The sequence below is a fragment of the Oryzias latipes genome, chromosome 1 (genome assembly GCF_053564925.1).
Source record: "Oryzias latipes strain Hd-rR chromosome 1, Olatipes_Hd-rR_3.1".
Lineage (NCBI taxonomy): Eukaryota > Metazoa > Chordata > Actinopteri > Beloniformes > Adrianichthyidae > Oryzias > Oryzias latipes.
In genome coordinates, this window is record NC_136237.1 from 1,122,263 (window position 1) to 1,141,199 (window position 18,937).

General features: G+C 42.0%; 1 protein-coding gene and 1 long non-coding RNA gene across 3 annotated transcripts in view; both read right to left on the minus strand.

Moving 5' to 3' along the window:
- Positions 1–18,937, minus strand: part of rbm20 (RNA binding motif protein 20) — a 75,893-nt gene that overhangs the window by 51,467 nt on the left and 5,489 nt on the right. The window lies entirely within an intron of this gene.
- Positions 13,380–15,603, minus strand: LOC144992301 (uncharacterized). The gene is made up of 4 exons (XR_013656181.1): positions 15,445–15,603; positions 14,084–14,166; positions 13,627–13,738; positions 13,380–13,518 (listed from the first exon to the last, which is right to left on the minus strand). It is a non-coding gene; the product is annotated as an uncharacterized LOC144992301 (long non-coding RNA).

An 18,937-nucleotide genomic window follows, 5' to 3' on the forward strand; every position in this document is an offset into this window, starting at 1 on the left:
TCTCCATCTTCTGCTGTCATGTTCACCCTTAATATCGGAAATGACGCATAACTTAGCTACTATCTTGCTAAACATTTTTGTAATTTTTATTGTAGTAATACACTTTTAAAAGATGCTTTTGGGCTGTTTCATGTATTTCAAATGTCCACATAAAGAAAACAGTAATAAATAACTTTATAGAATCCTACATGGTTGGTTTTATATCACTTTCTGTTAGAAGCCGTGTCTCCACTTTCATTGTTGTGTTTCAGTTTTTGTTCATTTGTACTGGTATTTGTTGTATCTTAAATGTAAACGTATCTTGCACCTCTCTGCACCGTACCTACCGGTTACTGGGAGGGTACATTTACTTGTGCGCAGGACACAATACAAAAAAACGAACATGAAGGACGATGGGAAACATTTAGGGAAAGTCAAGTGATTTAAAGGGAAGTTTTTGCTGCTAATTTCCTCCTGTGGGACTGACTGTTCCCGTTAGTTTGACTGCTTTAGTGAACACGCTTGCTGACAGAGATACACTTACACCATTCCAGCGTGTGACCCAAAGCTATAAATACAGGACTCACCCTCTGCACACACCTTGTCCTTAATAGACAAATATGGACTAGTGGACAGCTGATCCTGTCTGCTGGACTCTTCAGACTAATCTGCTGCTGATGAGGAAGAGGAGGAAGAGGATTTTTAATGTGCCACATAACTTTAATCAGGTGTGGAACGTTTGGAAAACATCATAGAATCAACGTCTAACAATAAAACAGGGCTGTGGTTTTTGTTTTTTTATCTATTTTCTGGCAGAGAAGTGTATAAATCTTTATGCAGACGTTTGTGTTCTAGTGTCTTTGTGTGACACAGCTGGTACAGTTTCATCCATCCATCCATTTTCTTAAACAGCTATATCCCTAACGGGGGCCTCAGGGTTGCTGGAGCCTGTCCCTGCTCTGACTGAATGTGGTATAAGAGGCGCATGACTGAAAACACATGAACTCGGAAGAAAAGATCAGAATCTGTATCTTCCCTTCATTTCCTGTACTGTTAGTTCTACTGTACAGAGTCAGGTGTGTCTTTGTGCAGCGTTTGTGTCTTACATGGATGTTTGTTGCTGTTTTCTTGCAGTGCACGCGGAAATATTCCATTGAGTTTGTTGCTGCTCTGTTCCATTGGAAGCCTGTGGCTCTTTACTGGCTTTCTGCTGCGTACAGCGGACATTTGTCCACTTCCTGCTTTGGTTATAAACAGGAGGTCATGAGAACCGTAGGTCAGAGAAGGTCAGAGAAGGTCGCTCCCTGAGCCTCTTTAGTCCAGCGTTCTTTAAAACTCCCTCCAGACCAGATGTGCTTTCTATCACCTGGTTTATAACTTTTTTCGTGACGTTATTTTTCAACGTACCGCCATCATCCTGTTCTTTAGAATTCATGTCAGTCATTGACACCAACAAACAGAGGAAATTTTCTCTGAACCAAATTCTGTCTGAGCTGCAGACAGAATTTTTGGTGCAGCGTTGAGTTGAAGTGACACCAGATTTGCTAATTATTATTTTAATAAAGATTCATACACACATTGTTCAACAATGAAAATAAATATTTGTGATTTGATCCTCTCAAATGTCTCCACATTCTTTTTCTAAGATATGGGTCACTTTGAAACAGAAATGTTTGATGAATAAAGTCTCTTCTTCAGTAACATTGTGCCGTTAATAAAGCTTATTTCATTTTAGCCTAAATCACATGTTGACAAATATATATGACACTTCTTATCAACGGTAGAAAACATGGAAACACGATGCTGCTGCAGAATGCAGCATGAAAATTCTGGACTTAAAGCTCGGTTCTGGTCCGGGTCTCTTCTGGGTTCTGAGTCATTTATAGTGTTGTTGTTTTGCAGCAGCAACTGCGACCTCTGCAGAAAACATGAATGTCTATCCCAATGTGGATCCATTCAAGCAGAAACAATCAGTATTTTGTCTTCTTCAGTAGATAAAATGATAATTATTCTAAAAACAACCAGAGTTTTAAATGGAGCTGAAGTCCATGACGATCTGCAAACAGTGCAGGAAAAGAAACCACAGCGGATCCACAAATGTTCTTTAAAAAAGCCAATTCCTACCAAAGGACAGACGTCTGGATCGTTGTCAGGGTCAGAACAAAGTGCTGCACAGGCGTCACATACCAGAAGGCTTTCCAGGTCAGAGCAAAGCCTCCAATCAAGGACTTTGCCAAGGATCCTTCACAGCTTCTGCCCCACAGACCGGCCGCCTCATCAGTGGAAGTGACACATTAGCGGGGGCTTAAGCCCGCTCCAGCTGCAGAATCCGTCTCCACAGAAAGCAGAACCAGCCAGTGAAGCGTCAGCATGGGGAAAGGCAAAAAGATCACACAAACCTCACAAGTTCAGCAGCTGGAGGTCCAAATCCCACCCTGACTTTGATTCCTTTGCTGCTCCACAGTCTGACCTCTGCAGGGGCTAAGGGGGCTGCCACGTGTGGCAGGCGAGTCCTGCTGCACGTGCACACTAGATCAGCCTCCCAGCCAGCGGTCTGAACCCGAATGAGCCCCGCCGACTCCCGGTTCTCCAGACAGGCAGAGACTGTGATGAGGAGTCACAAGTGGTCAGGCTGTGTGCAGACCGGGGAGGGAAAGCATTTGGCCTCGGGGCAATGCTGCAGCCGTGGAGGCAGTGACGCCTCACAGGACTCACCCGTCAGCTTCAAGGTGGGAGAAAAGATCAAAAACCCGCTGGGAAGGTTTTCTCTAAAGCAGCCGTCACATTCAGAGAGGATCAACCGACCTCAAGATGCTGCTGACAAAATGCTTAAAGCTTTTCCTGTCAGTGGGAGACGTCCAGCCGTTTCTAAATTCAGTTCAACTCACAGAAGCTAAATCTTATGTTTGTGTCAGAAACCTAATTTAAAGGTGCTGTTGGCATGGGAATAAAGACATTTAAAGAAGCTGCTTTGAAAATAGAAGTAAAAAAACTGTTCAAACCATTCCACTAATATCCCATGATGCCTCTGTTTACACTCTCTCCCCCAACATAACATTATTGGTGCAACAAAAATGGCAGCAACATCAGATCTATCCATCTGTCCAATTCTGATGTAGATTCTAGCCTCAGACCAGGAAAGCATCAGAAAGGGGCGGAGCCGGGAGACTTTGGCCCCGCCTATTTCACACGCTGCATCACAACTGAGAGGTTTTTTCAAACGCCAGGTTTTCATCTGCTGCTGATCCACGCAGTTCTAAACCAAACATGTCTACCATCATCAGAAAAATGCTACAGAACATGTTAGAAACAGCATTTTCATCAGAGTGGGTCTGAAGTCCTGTAATAAGACCATTGCTTTCATATTTAATATATACGTTCCCCATCGCATTAGCATGGTCCAAACTGTCCTGTAACCCTTGTGCTATCCTAGGCACTTTACCATTGGGAGTGGGGTCATCTAGACCAGTGTTTTTCAACCAGTGTGCCGCGGCACACTAGTGTGCCGTGGGAGATGGTCAAGTGCGCCGTGGGATATTGCCCTCATTAATCATTAACTGATCTAAAAACATTTCCCATCTCCAGGAAATCAGCTCTTTGTTCATCCAAACTGGCCCTGATAAAACACTGAGTAATTAGGAATATAAAAGATCTTAAAATTACTTTTTCTTTGTGTTTATTTAATTCTATTAAAGAAATTTTGATAAGAATGATGTTACCGCGATTTGCCTGCAGCTATGACAGTTTGCGGAAAAGTCCCGCCCCTTTAACTTCTCCACCAATCATTCTTGAAGGCTTAATCACATGTCATCAGTCTGACCAATCAGAAGTGGATAAAGTCTTCACTTCCTTGTTCTTAATTCTGCTGATAAAGTCGCTCAGTTCTAACAAAAATACCAGCTAAAGCTCTTCTTTAGCGGTGTAGCTTTCCACAGAGTCCGTTGTCAGACCGTGGAACAAGTGGACAATACAATGAAGCTCAGAGACGCGAGTCTTTTTGCAAGTTTTCGGCAGTTTTTATATTACATCTCCCATGATGCATTGGCTTAAAGGCCCAGTGTCCCAGCGCACAATGAGTTGTCCTTGTGAAACGCCTTGAAACCACAATAAACAAACAGTTTCTAAATTTTCTAATTTAACTTTCATTTCATCTCTTAGAAAAAACATCTGCAACTTCCTGTTTTTCCGGCCACAATTATCACAAAAATGCACGTGAGATTGCGGGGGGGGGGGCTGTCGATCAATACAGACCATGAATTTCTGGTTTTGTTTTTTTTTTTTTGGATGCTGCTGTGCCGCGAGATTTTTGTCAAGGTTAAAGTGTGCCGTGGCTCAAAAAAGGTTGAAAAACACTGATCTAGACCCACTAGACCAGGGGTGGGCAATTCCAGGCCTCGAGGGCCGGTGTGTCTGCATGATTTCCAGATAGTCTTGCCCTACTCATGGCTGATTACCTGGTTCAGGTGTGTCCAGCCAATTAGAACATGCCAGAGCAGGGTATGCTGGAAAACATGCAGGAATGCGGCCCTCAGTGCCCACCTCTGCACTAGACAGTACTCTGAACCTTTTTTCTTCAATGATTTGTGATCTTCACTGGTGTCCATGGATTACATGAAATCTTTCCACCTGTATCCACCTTTGTCATGGTAGGGAGAACACGTCAATGGAAGGGGGGGGGGGTCATCTAAGATAGCACAAGGGTTGAGCCCATCGTTAACAGTTCATGTTCTCTGCACTGTAGTTCATCATCACTCCACTAGGGGCAGTAACGAGCTTCTCCTACGGCGGGAAACGTTTTGCTAATTTTCTAAACTTTATGGTGAGAATAAGTCATCTGCTGTTGTTTTAAATGACCACTAGCTGTATTCAAAGGTTAAATTTGTTATTGATTATTCTTTTCATAATACACCATGTTAAAAAAGTATGGATCAAATTTAAGACCATTAATAAGGTGTTTTTTTCCTGAACACTAGTTTTACATCTCAAACTGACTACTGTGAGCAAAAATTGAATTTTTAGACAATTGTTAGATGCAGTAAACTTTACAGGGTTTAATGTTTAATGTAAAAACTAAATGTTTTTAATTTAAAAAAATCCTCGTAAAAGCTGTTCAAAATTCATGTTCACTATCACTCACTTTTCTGAAATGACAGGAATAAAAATCTGTTCCTTTTTACTCTTTTTTTTAAAACAACACAAAAAGAAAGCATGTGTGTAGTCCCACTGTGTTTTTAGAAACCCTTTTTGGAAAGTGTGTGTTTTTTCTGAGGATGCAGATGTGGCTGAGCTCTGGGCGTTTGCGTGCAGCCACTTCCTGTCCAGCAGCTTCATTCAGACAGATTTACATCCATGCATCTGTCTGCGTCACGCAGCAAAGACACAGCCGCCCTCCGTCAATCATTTCCTCTCAGTGGCTCATGGGAAAAGGCTTCATTATCAATACGGCTACTGTTTCATGTGGGCAGCTGCTGAAACGTCACATTTAGTTCCAGCATTTATGAATCACATCAGGAAGTCAATGAAGAACAAACATTCCCATTTCAAGTCCTGAAGCATTGGTTTCAAACCTGTGACTCTGAATAAGCGTGTTGGTCCAGACGCGGTACATACGGTCAAAGCGGGAGCTTCATTAAAGCACACGGACCAACACTTCTCACGGATGTAGTATTTCAGCTGAAATACACAGTCACCTTCCAACAATCTGCTGGGCATCGTTATATAAAGCTGGACAAAGCTGCTAACCTGATTCCAATCCAGGTCACTGAGGAAGGAAATGAGTCTTTGTGTCGGTTTTCACAAATGTCAAATGCTGTCTGGAAAAAAAAAACATCAAAACATCCCATGTTTAGTTGGACAAAAAATTCTGATGAAATCAAAATGGTGCAATTTCCATAAAATGACAAAATCTATGAGTATAACAGGAAGAATTACAAATCCACATGACATTATTCTCTATCAGCCCATCTGCCTCCAGGTTGGACGGGTTGTTCTTAAAGAGATGCTCTTCTGCAGACTTCGGTTGGAACCAGTGGTTCTTTGAGTTCCTGTTGTCTTTCTATCAGCTGGAACCAGTCTGACCTCTGACCTCTGGCATCAACGAGGCATTTTCATCCACAGAACTGCTGCTCTCTGGATTTTTTCTCTTTTAGGACCATTCTCTGTTAACCCTAAAGATGGTTGTGGGTGAAAATCCCAGTCGATCAGCAGTTTATGGAATCCTCAAACCAGCCCGTCTGTAACCAACAACCACGTTCGAAATCACTTCCATCACCGTTCTTCCTAATTCTGATGCTGGTTTGACCGTCTGGACCATGTCTCCATGAATGTATTGAGATGCTGCCGTGTGAATGGCTGATAAGACATTTGTCTTAATGAGCATTTGGACAGGTGTGTCTCAAGAGGTGGCCTGTGAGTGTGTTGTGTTTAAGCTGACCTTCCTGATGTCTTACATTGTTGACCTTTGGGGTTGAAATGTTGTGTTTTGTTTCAGTTTTAATTGTGTTTTTCTGTGTTGTGTGTGATGATGTAAAAAAAAAAACTCTCAAACTATCACATCATTTTATTTTCTGTGCTTTGATTAACCTTGTTGTACGAGAATTCTCTTTTTTTATGTGTAAAAAGAAATCAAAAATCAAAGCTTCTTCTAAACAAAGTAAAATTGAAGGGAAACTTCTTTTTCGTGTGTAAACCAGACCTTTGTTATTTCAACGTTGTGTTAAGTAACTGCTCCTCTGCTCTGCTCCACAAGGTGGCAGCACACAACTGCCCTGTGCAGGTCTGATGAGCTCAGAGGAGAAGCTGTTGGCATGGCAACACTGACTGATTTTAGAACGTTCATCAACATAATGTCAATTTTAGAGAAAGGCCACATTTGAACCTTAAAATGTTGTTTTTCCAAAAGCTCCATGTTTTATATTTCATTCAAATATATGTGTGTGTGTGTGTGTGTAATTTATAGATATATGTGTGTGTTTGTAATTATATATATATATATATATATATATATATATATATATATATATATATATGTGTGTGTGTTTATATGTATATAGATGTGTTTGTGAATATGTATAGAGATGTGTGTGTGTGTGTATGTATATAGATATGTGTGTGTGTGTGTATATGTATATAGATGTGTGTGTGTGGATATGTATACGTGTGTGTGTGTGTATGTATATAGATGTGTGTGTGAGTGTGTATGAATCAACACAGATGGAGGGAAAGTGTCCAATCCTGACACCCCCTAATACGGTATAAACACTTACTGACATTCCAGAGCCTTAATTTAACTTTTCAACAAATGAGACGCATTGCGGCGGCCTGCATAGTCAACACATATTCCCCACGAAGCTCTGAGGGATGTTGATGGGGGGGGCTCAGCTTCCCTGGCTCCACATTTGGCACAGTTGCAAGGGGGCGGCTATGATTTATAGCCTCATGGCGATGGGTGAGGCCTCCCAGCCCCAGAGACTGCAGATCTTGTCCTTTAGAAACCCCCCGTACGCCCCCCCACCCCTTTGATTTTTGCTTGTAAAAAGGTCCGTCGTATGCTTAGGATGAGCGTTTTATGATGTCATATCAAACGATAAACCGCCGTTTGTGAGGTAACTGGAGCCGCTCTGTGCGGCATAAAGAGAGCCTGCTGGCCGTGCGCTCGCCGAGGTGCAGACAAACAGGAGTTGCACCGTAAGACATGCAGACAGGCCCGGCAGGCTTAGGGGGAGGAACGCCGCCCGGGGGAACGGCGGCTCATGGCGGCCCCGGCACAAACGTGGGGACGTTGGCGTTAAAGTCGAGCGCCGTGTCAGGAGGAAACGCGGACATGACAGCTGCTCCCAACGTGATACGCTCAACACTGTCCCAACAACTATGTGCTGTTCCCGGACAAGAGGGATCTGGTACCCAACTGAGAGTTTTATTGCCCCACCTGTGTTAGGCCCCAGACTGAGAGAGATTTACGGAGCTGTGGCTCCCGTGTGCTCTGGAACATGGGCCCACATGGGAACCATGACACTGTCACACTGCAGGTTTGGCCTTCCCCAAACACTCGCTCTGCCCCTTTTTGCCTCTCAGGAGTTTTCTTTTACCCCATGTGTGCTGACAAGCGCTAAGAGCCCCCCCTCTGTGTGGCAGGATTTGCTGATAGTCAGAACTGAGAGGAGCTGACCTTCCAGTCAGGGGGTCAGCGACAGGAGGCTCCAGAGCTACATGTGGCTCTTTTACCCCTCTATAGGGGTAGAAGAACCACATGTGCTTCTTCTACCCCTTTACAGGGGTAAAAGAGCCACATGTGGCCCTTTATAGGGGCTCTTTGGCTGAAGAAAAAGAAAAGAACAGTAATGTTGAAAAGTAGGCGTTACTAAATGATGGATTTAATTAAGTTTATCCGTGTATTTATTGGATCCAGGGACAGCTCATAGTAATGAACATTCCTGTCAACATGCCAGACTAAGGCATATTTTTCATCTGCCGGCCATAGATATTAAAATCACCCTAAAAGATACAAATAAGATCACACTTTACATACCATTAAGTGTATATATTAAACGATTCTTTCAGTATAATTTTAAGTGAATTTAGCAGTTAACCTAAAGGTAAATTAAACCAAATGAAAAAAAACCAGACAAGTGTACAAACACATACACACATACTAGACGGGATGGTCGCGGGGATCAGTGAGAGGAGGTTTAGTGTTGACAGCTCTGATTGTCAATGAGCCGTGTCTTTAACTGGGTCTTAAATGAATTCTATGGGTTTTAGTTTCTAACAGTTATGGGGTGAAGCTCCACTCAGCAGCAGCTCAAACAGAACTAATACTCTTTAAACACAATCTTCATCCACTCCAGAAGAGAGTTGCTAAAATATGAATAAGTGTATATGCTCAATGTACCTTTTCTCATACACCAATAAATTCCTGACAACTGTTGGTTCAGGCTAACAGGATTGGTGGTGGGAAAAAGGAGGACGGCTCGCCAAAGTAGACCTACAGTAGAACAGGTGAAATGCCGTTTAGTCCTCGGTTGTTTCAAACCTTTTGTGGGAGAACAGTCTCTGCTCTGGGGGGGACCCTGTCTGGCACAGGAAGTCTCTTATTTTGAAAGGAAGTCATACGAACCTCTGTCAAAAGTAAGGAACAATTTCACATTTAAAGAAAATGCTATTTGTCTTTATATACCTATTTTTGTCATACAAAAAAGAAATGTCCAGACAAAACTGCAGGGTTGAATGCTATGTTGCAGAATGAAAATGAAACTTAAAGGGGAATAATTGGCACAAAAATAAGTAAAGAAATGATCAAAGTTGATCATAAATAAAGTGAAAACAACACAATAACAAAAAAGATATTTCCCCATGTATTCTAATGGAAATCCAGGAATATCTGGAAAAGTTTAAGGATTTGAAGAACCAAAAGTCAAAGCAGGAAAAAGCTGAAAGAGCTGAACATTTGAAAAGTTCAATGGATAAAATAGATGAAATATTGTAGAACGAGTTAAGAGACAAGAAGTGGAAGAAGATACTAGAATAAAGAAAGAGAAACAGGAAAACAATGGGATGAATACTTTATAGTATTGAATACTTCATAGTATTCAACCAATAGTATTACGACAAAAGCAACAATGTAATGACTAAAGCCGTTTTCCTCGGGGGTAAAATAAAACGTTGCGGCTCCGACTGGAATGGTTCTTTAAGCGCTGAAGGTCGCAGATCTTTAGAAAATGAAGCTGCTGCTGAGACCAGAACAACTCAAACGGATGTGATCAGAGTCCGGTGTGTGAGCTGAAATTCCAGCGTCAGAGGCGTCACAAGACTCCGAGGTGAAGTAACGCGAGCAGCGAGGGAAGGTGGGGTCCACTCTGACAACCGAGCTTCACCGCCGTTTTCTGAGCAGCTCTGGAACGGTTATTTTTAGCGTTTGCCGCTCTTACAGAGCAAATTTCCTCCCAGCTGGAAGCTGCTGAGGAGTTATTCGTGAATTTCTCTGATTACATTCTCAAACAGGCGTCGGTGGATCGCTGCTGGTCTTCAGCGCCGGACCGCCAAAGGCCGATCCTCCCAGAGCGCGGCCAGCAACCTTACAGCTATATTGGTGCACATGATGACGCCGCCACCAAAGCCTCCATCGCTCCTCTCTGCTCCCTCTTTCTCTGACTCGCACCGCCTGCCATGCTGTCAATCATGGACTCAACCTCAATGTGCTTCTGTCCCCCAAACCTCAGCGTCCGGTTATTCTAGGAAAAGAGGAGCGGAATCAAACCCTAAACAAGTTTGTCACGGTGACTTCAACACTGAGCCCATGCTGCTCACGTGTACAACGAAACAAACACACGTTTCATAAAAATAGAGCCTAAGAAAAAAACATGTGAAGTTTCTCTGAACTTTTTCATAAACATGTAGCTTTTGTTCTTGTTCCTAACAGTTCATCCATTTCTCCTGGCAGCCAAATGAACAAAAATGGAAAAATAATCCTAAACACTGTGACAGTTGTGACTGTCTTCATGCTGGTGTTGTGACAGACTCAGACTCAAGGTAGAGAAAGTCTCAGCAAACACCTGCTCTGCTTTCTGAACGGATGAGTTGGCTCCCATGAGACGGCCTAGAGGTCAAAGGTTTTACCGCCATGGTGACTGTGGATGGAAACAGCAGCCACAGCCTCTGACAGACACGAAGGACGCTCGTGTCCTCTATGTATGGAGTTAATTCAGTCTCAATAATCAGAAATGCACACAACCGGTTTTACAAATACACACGCTCCGATTCACAAATGTCATTTTATGCAAACGTGAAAAATGAATTCGGAAATACACACCCTGTGTTTCACAAACAAACACACAGATTGTGTTTCACAAATGCACACTAAATGTTTTACAAATGCACAATAAGTGTTTCTCACAAATGTGCACACTGTGTTTCACAAAAATATTTTAGAAATTCACAATAAATGTATCAGAAATGCACAGTAAGTGCTTCACAAACATGATTTTTAGTTACACATGTGGTGTGAACTCACAGATCATTCGAATTGCAGAATGTGCATTAAAAATCCCGTTCTCGTTTGTGAATCTCCCCGTGTGTGTGAGAGATTTTTCTACGGTGAATATTGAGACTCATCTGACGGAGCAGGTCAACTAATCTCACCATTGGCTAGTGAATCTGTCAATCAAACTCATCGGCAAAGCAGGCGGGTTCGCTTTTAGCCAATCGAATGGCCCCTTACACTTTCTCTACGCTTTCTGTAGGTGGCAAAAGCCCCGCCCATATTTGATTCTGGACCAGTCGGTCGTTAGCGTGTTAGCCTTAGCATGGCTTGTCGGTTTATTGCCTTCGGTTGTCAAAAATTACTGGCTTGTGCAACTTTTCAGTGGACCTGGGAGCAAGGCAACAGTGGTTGAATGCAGTTGACATTGAATCCATCGAACTCTGTACTGGTCATGAGATTTAAAATGAATGTTTCACTCGGGATTGTTTGTACGTTATTCTCTTAGCGTTCATGCTAGCGTCATTTCAACACTCAGACACGGTTTGGATCATATGAAGGTGGAGGAGAAAAATCTTCAACTTCCACAGAAGGTTTTGTGGAGAAACTGGCATCACTTTGCTCCGTACCACGCAGTGGGACTACATTACCTCAGGTTCATCTCACTGTCAATCACAGACGCCCAATATACACCTCCCCTGCTCAGCCCGAAGTCACTTTGCTTGACCTTAATTTTATTTTTTTAATAACTCAAATGTCATTTATTTTATATGGTAACCATATACATATACACCTCTTGGCCAGGTCACCCTTGCAAAAAAGATCCTCATCTCTCTGGGTTTTATAGCTGGTTAAATACTACACAACAAAAGATGGTCATAGAACAACAAAGTGCAAACATTCACCCTTTATTGCAGAGTAAAACTCAGTGAAAACATGGACAGATTAAAACATCAAAATTTAAGCAAATGTGGGATCTCTACTGATTTGAATTTTATTTAAACTGGAACTAATTTTCATAACTTCCTTACATACAATGAAGTCCCTTAAACAAAACAGCAGTATTGATTTGAACTCTGTCTTGCTCCCCTCAGTCTCTCTTCTTCTGTATGTAATTATATTGCCTAAATTAAGTTCTAAACAAACGGGACAGTAAAGATGTAGGTCCACTCCCAAACGGTCTGAATTCCACAATGGATTGATGTCGTCTTGCAGTTCCAACATTTGTGGACCCAAAAGAGGACTGTCCCATACCAGGACATTGATCCCAGGATGAGGTTCAGTCATGGATCCACTCTCCTCCCATTCAATCTCTGGAACCAGCATACCCTGACAAAAAAAAGAAAGAAAAAAAAAGATGCTGTTTATGAACAGCACTGTTTTTTTAAATGTTTTAGATTATGTAGGAACAGAGACCCACTAATAATGACTTATATTGTTTCTGGCAGGAAGACCTCATATCTCCATAACTGTTTTTAATTTGCAAATAAGTGACTCTTAACAAAGTAGTGAGATTAGTACAGCTGATGGCTCATAAGGCCATGCATTGTGATGCATTTTGAACTTGCAGATGTGCTATTCTTCCTACTTGATTTAAAAACCAAACAATTTAGGGAAATAGTTTGCAGCACACAACAATAATACTTTTCATTCATTTTTGATGAAAATTCCTTGTAGTCATTGTGATTTCATTATACTGTTCTTGATACTTTCCACTTTAGTCGAACTGCACACAAATCAGTTGTCCAGTTCAGTGAGATTAAATAAAGCAGTGTTTTTCAACCAGTGTGTGTGCCGCGGCACACTAGTGTGCCGTGGGAGATGGTCAAGTGTGAAGTGGGTAATTGCCCTACTTCACTGATCTAAAAACATTTCCCATCTCCAGGAAATCAGCTCTTTGTTCATCTAAACAGGCACTGACAAAACACTGAGAAGTTAGGAATATGAAAGATCTTAAAATGACTTTTTCTTTGTGTTTATTTAATTCTATAAAATACATTTTGATAAGGTTGACGGTGCCGCGATTTAGCTGCAGCTATAACTGTGTAAGGAAAAGTCCCGCCCCTTTAACTGTCTCCGCCAATCATTCTTGAAGGCTTAATCACATGTCATCAGTCTGACCAATCAGAAGTGGTTAAAGTTTTCACTTCCTTGTTCTTAATTCTGCTGATAAAGTCGCTCAGTTCTAACAAAAATACCAGCTAAAGCTCGTCTTTAGCGGTGTAGCTTTCCACAGAGTCCGGTGTCAGACCGTGGAACAAGAGAACAAAGGTTGAAAAACACTGAAATAAAGCATTTACCCGGGGATCAGAAACAGGGTTCTGGGTCAAGCCCAACTGCCACAGCTGATTTGGTGTCATGCTTTGCTCCGTCCTGATTGGATGGCTGTCCCACGCGTCACTAAAGACATCCAAACTGGCCTGAATGCGTGGTAGGAAAATATAGTGGCAGCAGAATACGTGATGTTACCGATATTGAGCAAGTCTTGGTCCTCAGGAGAGTGCAGGATGTTGTAATATAAACCAGTAACAGTCATGAAGACATCACACCAGAGGGGCTCAATCCTGTATTTGGAAAAAAGCAAAAAGAAATATTATATTGTCAGATTTATTTTTAATACATCATTCACTTTTATGTATATATTAAAGCGTCTAAAACTAGGTTCAACTCACCGTTGATTGTGTGTACACTTTTCCTGCAATGAAGCTGTTTGTGTCAGTTCTACGTACTGTGAGCATTAACTCGGCTATGCCCACATTTTCTCCTCCATGATCTCCTCTCACCCTGACAATAACATGAAAATCATGTCTCAAACACATAATTACAAATGCATCGCCAATACGGTACACATCAATTTAAAATGTAATGTTCTTATGTATGATGCCAATAAGTAGAATTTCTAGGTTAGATAAATTGCAGGAGTGGGTTACATGTATCACTGGCGAAAACATTGAGGTGAGAGAGACTGTTAAGGGGGGGTAAAATGTTATTCATGAGGGGAAAGTTTTAGAGTTGCCTTTGTTTATGGAGAGGAGTCTAAAAAAAGTAATTTTATTTTTGTACAAATAACCAAGTACTTATCCTGCCTGATATGTGAATAAAAGATTTCTTTATGAATAACATGAATACCTCAGAGGAAAGCCATAAACGTTCACAGCGTCACTGAAGAAGGCCAAGTCTGCACAGTTGTCTGCCATCTTCAGGTACAAGATCTATGGAATACAAGTACAAATACTTTTAACTGACAGATATTTACAGGGGCAAAAATGCTAAATTCCCAATTGATAAAACAGTAATACAATAGGATGATAAAATATCAAATAGAATAGAATAGAAAGGTATTTAGGATGTCACGCTTCAGCAATTCCTAGAGAATAAATAAAAACAGGACAAACATGGATTAGATCATTTAGCTGTCTGAGATTAAATTACATAATTTTCAAATATTAGAAAGGGGAATTTTTTAAAACACTCTTGCTATGATTACTTGAGCTTGTAGTAAAGAACAGCTTTAAAAAAATCAGAGACAAGACACTGATCACAGGAAGCCTGTGTGTAATACTTACAGTAACTTCTACTCTAATCACTGTTGACAGCTGATTTCTCCCATCCACCCTTTCTGTGACTACTTATCGACTACAAAACAGCCTAAAAACATAATGTTTGGGATTCTTGTCATTACGTCATTGGAAGTAAAGATACAGGGATTTTAGTGGCTGTCACTCTGACACAATCTCACAGGGCTTTCAGCACAATACGGGTTCTAACGTTAGAAACTTAATGAGGCTTCTTTCATTCAACAGTGGATTCACGTCTGTTATATTTAAAAAATGCCGTTTTCATGAATGTCATATGAATTAACTTTGTTGCACATATCCACCCCGTCTTAAAGTCTGGGTTGTGAAAAGACTCTGTCTAACTTTAACCCGGATCGCGTTTACATAAAGGCAGCACACGGAACAGCTAACTTACTAGCTAGTTAGCATAGCATAGCATCAGTGTTTAAACAAATCCCCGTCTCCAAATCAATACTTTTTATTAAACTTTCTGTGCTGCTGTAAATCCGGCATGCTTTTCCCCTTAGTTCCTTATGAATCATGTTAAGAACCTACATTGGCTGTATATCTAGCTTGAACCGACGCGCTAGCTTAAACTTCCCTCTCACTCAGGGCAGGCAGCACAATTTGAGTCAAAAGCCGGCTCGAGGCCCCTGGTTGGTTGTAGTTACTCGTGTTGTGTGAAGAGCTGGTATGCCAAGTATAAAACTTGACAAAACCATCATAAGTCCTCCCCCGCTTTCATAAAATATATGACCGCACAGGCTAAGCTAAGCTAATTTGCGGTGGGGGTACTCTGCAAACGACTCGGCTGAAGTGCTCATAAAGCATTCACACATGTCACTTGGCTAAGGAGAACGCTTCAACTTAGTATTCAATAACATTACAGGACGTACAACGAGGGAATAATAATCAAATAAATGCATTACTTACGGGCTGAGACTGATCCCGTTCAGAAGACCTCTCCGCCATGTTTGCCGCCCGCGTCCTCCCAACTGCTGTGCTGAACAGCTCCCTCCCTCGTCAGTTGAGAGTGAAGAGTGTAAGGGGCCATTCGATTGGTTAAAAGCGAACCCGCCTGCTTTCCCGATGAGTTTGATTGACAGATTCACTAGCCAATGGTGAGATTAGTTGACCTGCTCCGTCAGATGAGTCTCAATATTCACCGTAGAAAAATCTCTCACACACACGGGGAGATTCACAAACGAGAACGGGATTTTGAATGCACAGTCTGCAATTCGAATGATCTGTGAGTTCACACCACATGTGTAACTAAAAATCACGTTTGTGAAGCACTTACTGTGCATTTCTGATACATTTATTGTGAATTTCTAAAATGTTTTTGTGAAAAACAGTGTGCACATTTGTGAGAAAAACTTATTGTGCATTTGTAAAACATTTAGTGTGCATTTGTGAAACACAATGTGTGTGTTTGTGAAACACAGGGTGTGTATTTCCGAATTTATTTTTCACGTTTGCATAAAATGACATTTGTGAATCGGAGCGTGTGTATTTGTAAAACCGGTTGTGTGCATTTCTGATTATTGAGACTGAAATAACTCCATATCTATGGTACGGTCCGGTCCGGTCTAGAGCGGTCCAGGCCATTCAGGTGAGCATTTCCACTCAAAGTTGGACCATCACTGTGTGCCCGAAAATCCAGAAAAACCCAAAGAAGAGAAAAATATCCTTCTGTCGGCCAGCGGGGAGAAAAAGCTGCGGCCAATAACGATGACTATATAATGTACTTTCTAAATAAAAGCATATGTTGGTTTTAAAATGCCTCAACAACCAAATGTTAGAAATGTTCAATTTTAGATCAACTTGAAACGTTCCTGCTCAGAACAACTGATTCCTCTTTCACTGAAACAGTTCATGTGGATTTCTAGCTTTGTTTTGAAGGGCCTGTATGATGTAAAATCAACTTTCTGAGCTTTTAAGTATTTTATAATCTTCTTTCCTCACAAAAACATCCACAAAGAGGTTTTTTGATCTGTTCACCCATTTCTGAGTATTCCTCTAAAAATCAGCCCCTCCCAATCCACGAAAACGAGCGGGTCTTCACATTGTGACATCACAAAGTGAGGAACCGCCCCTGCCAGGAAGAGTTTGTCAGCCCCGCCCCCAGGCTAACAGACACGCCCACTTTCTCAGTGGAGCTAGCGGTGATCGGCTAAACGCTTTCCTTTTCTATGAACAATAAAAGTTCTGATGTTTGTTTTCCGTGGGAGAAACGCTGACACACTGCCAAGCCGGGCTCTAGGATGATGTCATCAAATGGGCGGCACCACAAGGAGGGAAGGCGGAGCCTCAGAGACTGAGTTGTCTTACTTCCTGGTAGGAAAATAAGCAGGGAAAATAACTGACTACTTTCTTTAAAAATCGTTCTTTAGTGTTCCAAAGGTATTATTATATATACTGTATGGATAGTTTATTCTGAAAGGCTGCAGAAAAGCAGGATTTAGGGAACTGAGCTTCTGTTCAAACTTTAGTGTCTGAACTCACAGGTGTGTTTTCCAATGACATCACATATTTACAACAGGAATGACGCCGACCCACCATTAGTATAGTTTTTATTCAACATTTAACGGAAAGATGTCAAAGATGTAAAACAAGAAGAACAAGAGACACATGGAGGTGATTTTCAGTTGGGAATGAACCGTCAGAACATTTTCTGTCGTTCAGAGCAGCTTCACCTGCTCAATTAGACGTCTCTCCCTTCCTTTTCCCATTCATTTTCTTTTTTTCTACTATCTCTGTTTCAAAACATAAAAACCATTTTCTCTTAGCTTCTCTTGAAAATGACCCTTCATTCAAGCTATTTTGGAGTTTCAGGTCGATGATGGAATTATTGTCTAATATACTGAAGATGAATATCAAGCACAAAAACTGCTTTAAAGGTAAATTAGCAGAAATAGTGAACAAACATTCAAAAAGGCGCGCAACTACTGAGGACGTCCAGGACGAGGAATGTTTTGGAAAACCTGCACCAAGCAAAGTGCATGAAGCCTGCAGCCCTTATGTCTTCACACTGACAGCTGTGGTGGAGCGGCTGCACAAACTCACGGGCTCTAACGCTCGTCAGTTCAGGCTGCTGGAAGCCTCGATGCTTCACTGGCTGGAGGAGTCCGTTATGCCCCCCTGTCCTCCCTGAGGTGCAGTTGATTAGCCCCGCGTTCATTTGACAGGAAGCTCTTCAGAACGGGTCTTGACCTCACGACAACCGGGGGCCGGCCGGGCCCCCCGCACTCACATGGGGCCTATTTTTGGTGGTCCATTAGCATGCCTGACCTTCAACCTGTAAGGGAGGACAGTAATGTTCTGCTTTTGTTTGTGCATCACAGCCGACTTTTCCCGTTGGGATTCACGCCCCCATCCACCTCTGACCTGTGGTGATGGTGGTGGAGCGGCTGACGCAGTGGCCAGGAACAGGAAGGGGCCGTAACCTTTCCTCGCTAAAGATCCGGACTCTCAAAAATCTACATTTACTGGACGGCAAACATTTTCTCATGTTAAAACCAGAGGAAACCTTTTTAGAAAAGGCTGATCTGCTGGAAAATGGACTGAAATGAGGAATAAAACGTTCAATTGGTTCTTCAAACAGCTCAGTCCAGACGTTTAGCAGGAACCGGAACCACAGCAGGTGAAAGTCTGTGTTTGGTGTGAACGTGCTCCTCCACAGTCATCACCCCTGTGGAATCATTTCGATCATTTGATGTGGAACGTCGTCTGCCATGAACCCGCTTATACCTCACAAAATACATCAATGTTCAACCAGTTATTAGTCCTTTTTTCTCCTTTTTTAGCCAAAAGTGGACTATTTGTTACGTGGTGCGGCTCAGTGATATAGAATAAAGAACTGTGACCGGAACTACTTTGTTAGGCGTGCGGTTATCACTGTGGATTATCACTTCTTAGTGCACACCCAGCAGCCAATCAGACTCAAGAATTCAGGCGGACTGTGGTAGAAGTCAGTGTTTGTCCTCTCCATCATTTCTACACAAACGGCAGAGCTGAAGACAAAGAAAAGTGAGCAGAAAAACAGAGGATGGTGTTTGCAGAAGCGGAGCCACTTTGCTGGGGAGAGTTATGTAAAGCTGACGGTGATTCATTCACCCACACACCTTTCCATGACTCATCACACACCTTTCCATGACTCATCACTGAAAATAGCCCCAAAACTCAAACGGCTGCAGCTCCACTTTAGATCCATCAGACGAAGAACAGACCAGGTTGGATTCTTTCCTGGTTTTCTTCTGGATCAGACGCTCCAAAGCGTTTAAAAATGGAGGAGAAAAGAATCTAACCCCAACCCGTCAACAAATGAGGTTGTTACGTAGTCTGGTTCTAATCCCGGCCACATTTCTGGATTAACATTTTGGAAAAGTATCACAGTTTTAATAAGATGTTAAATTAAAAAAAGTTC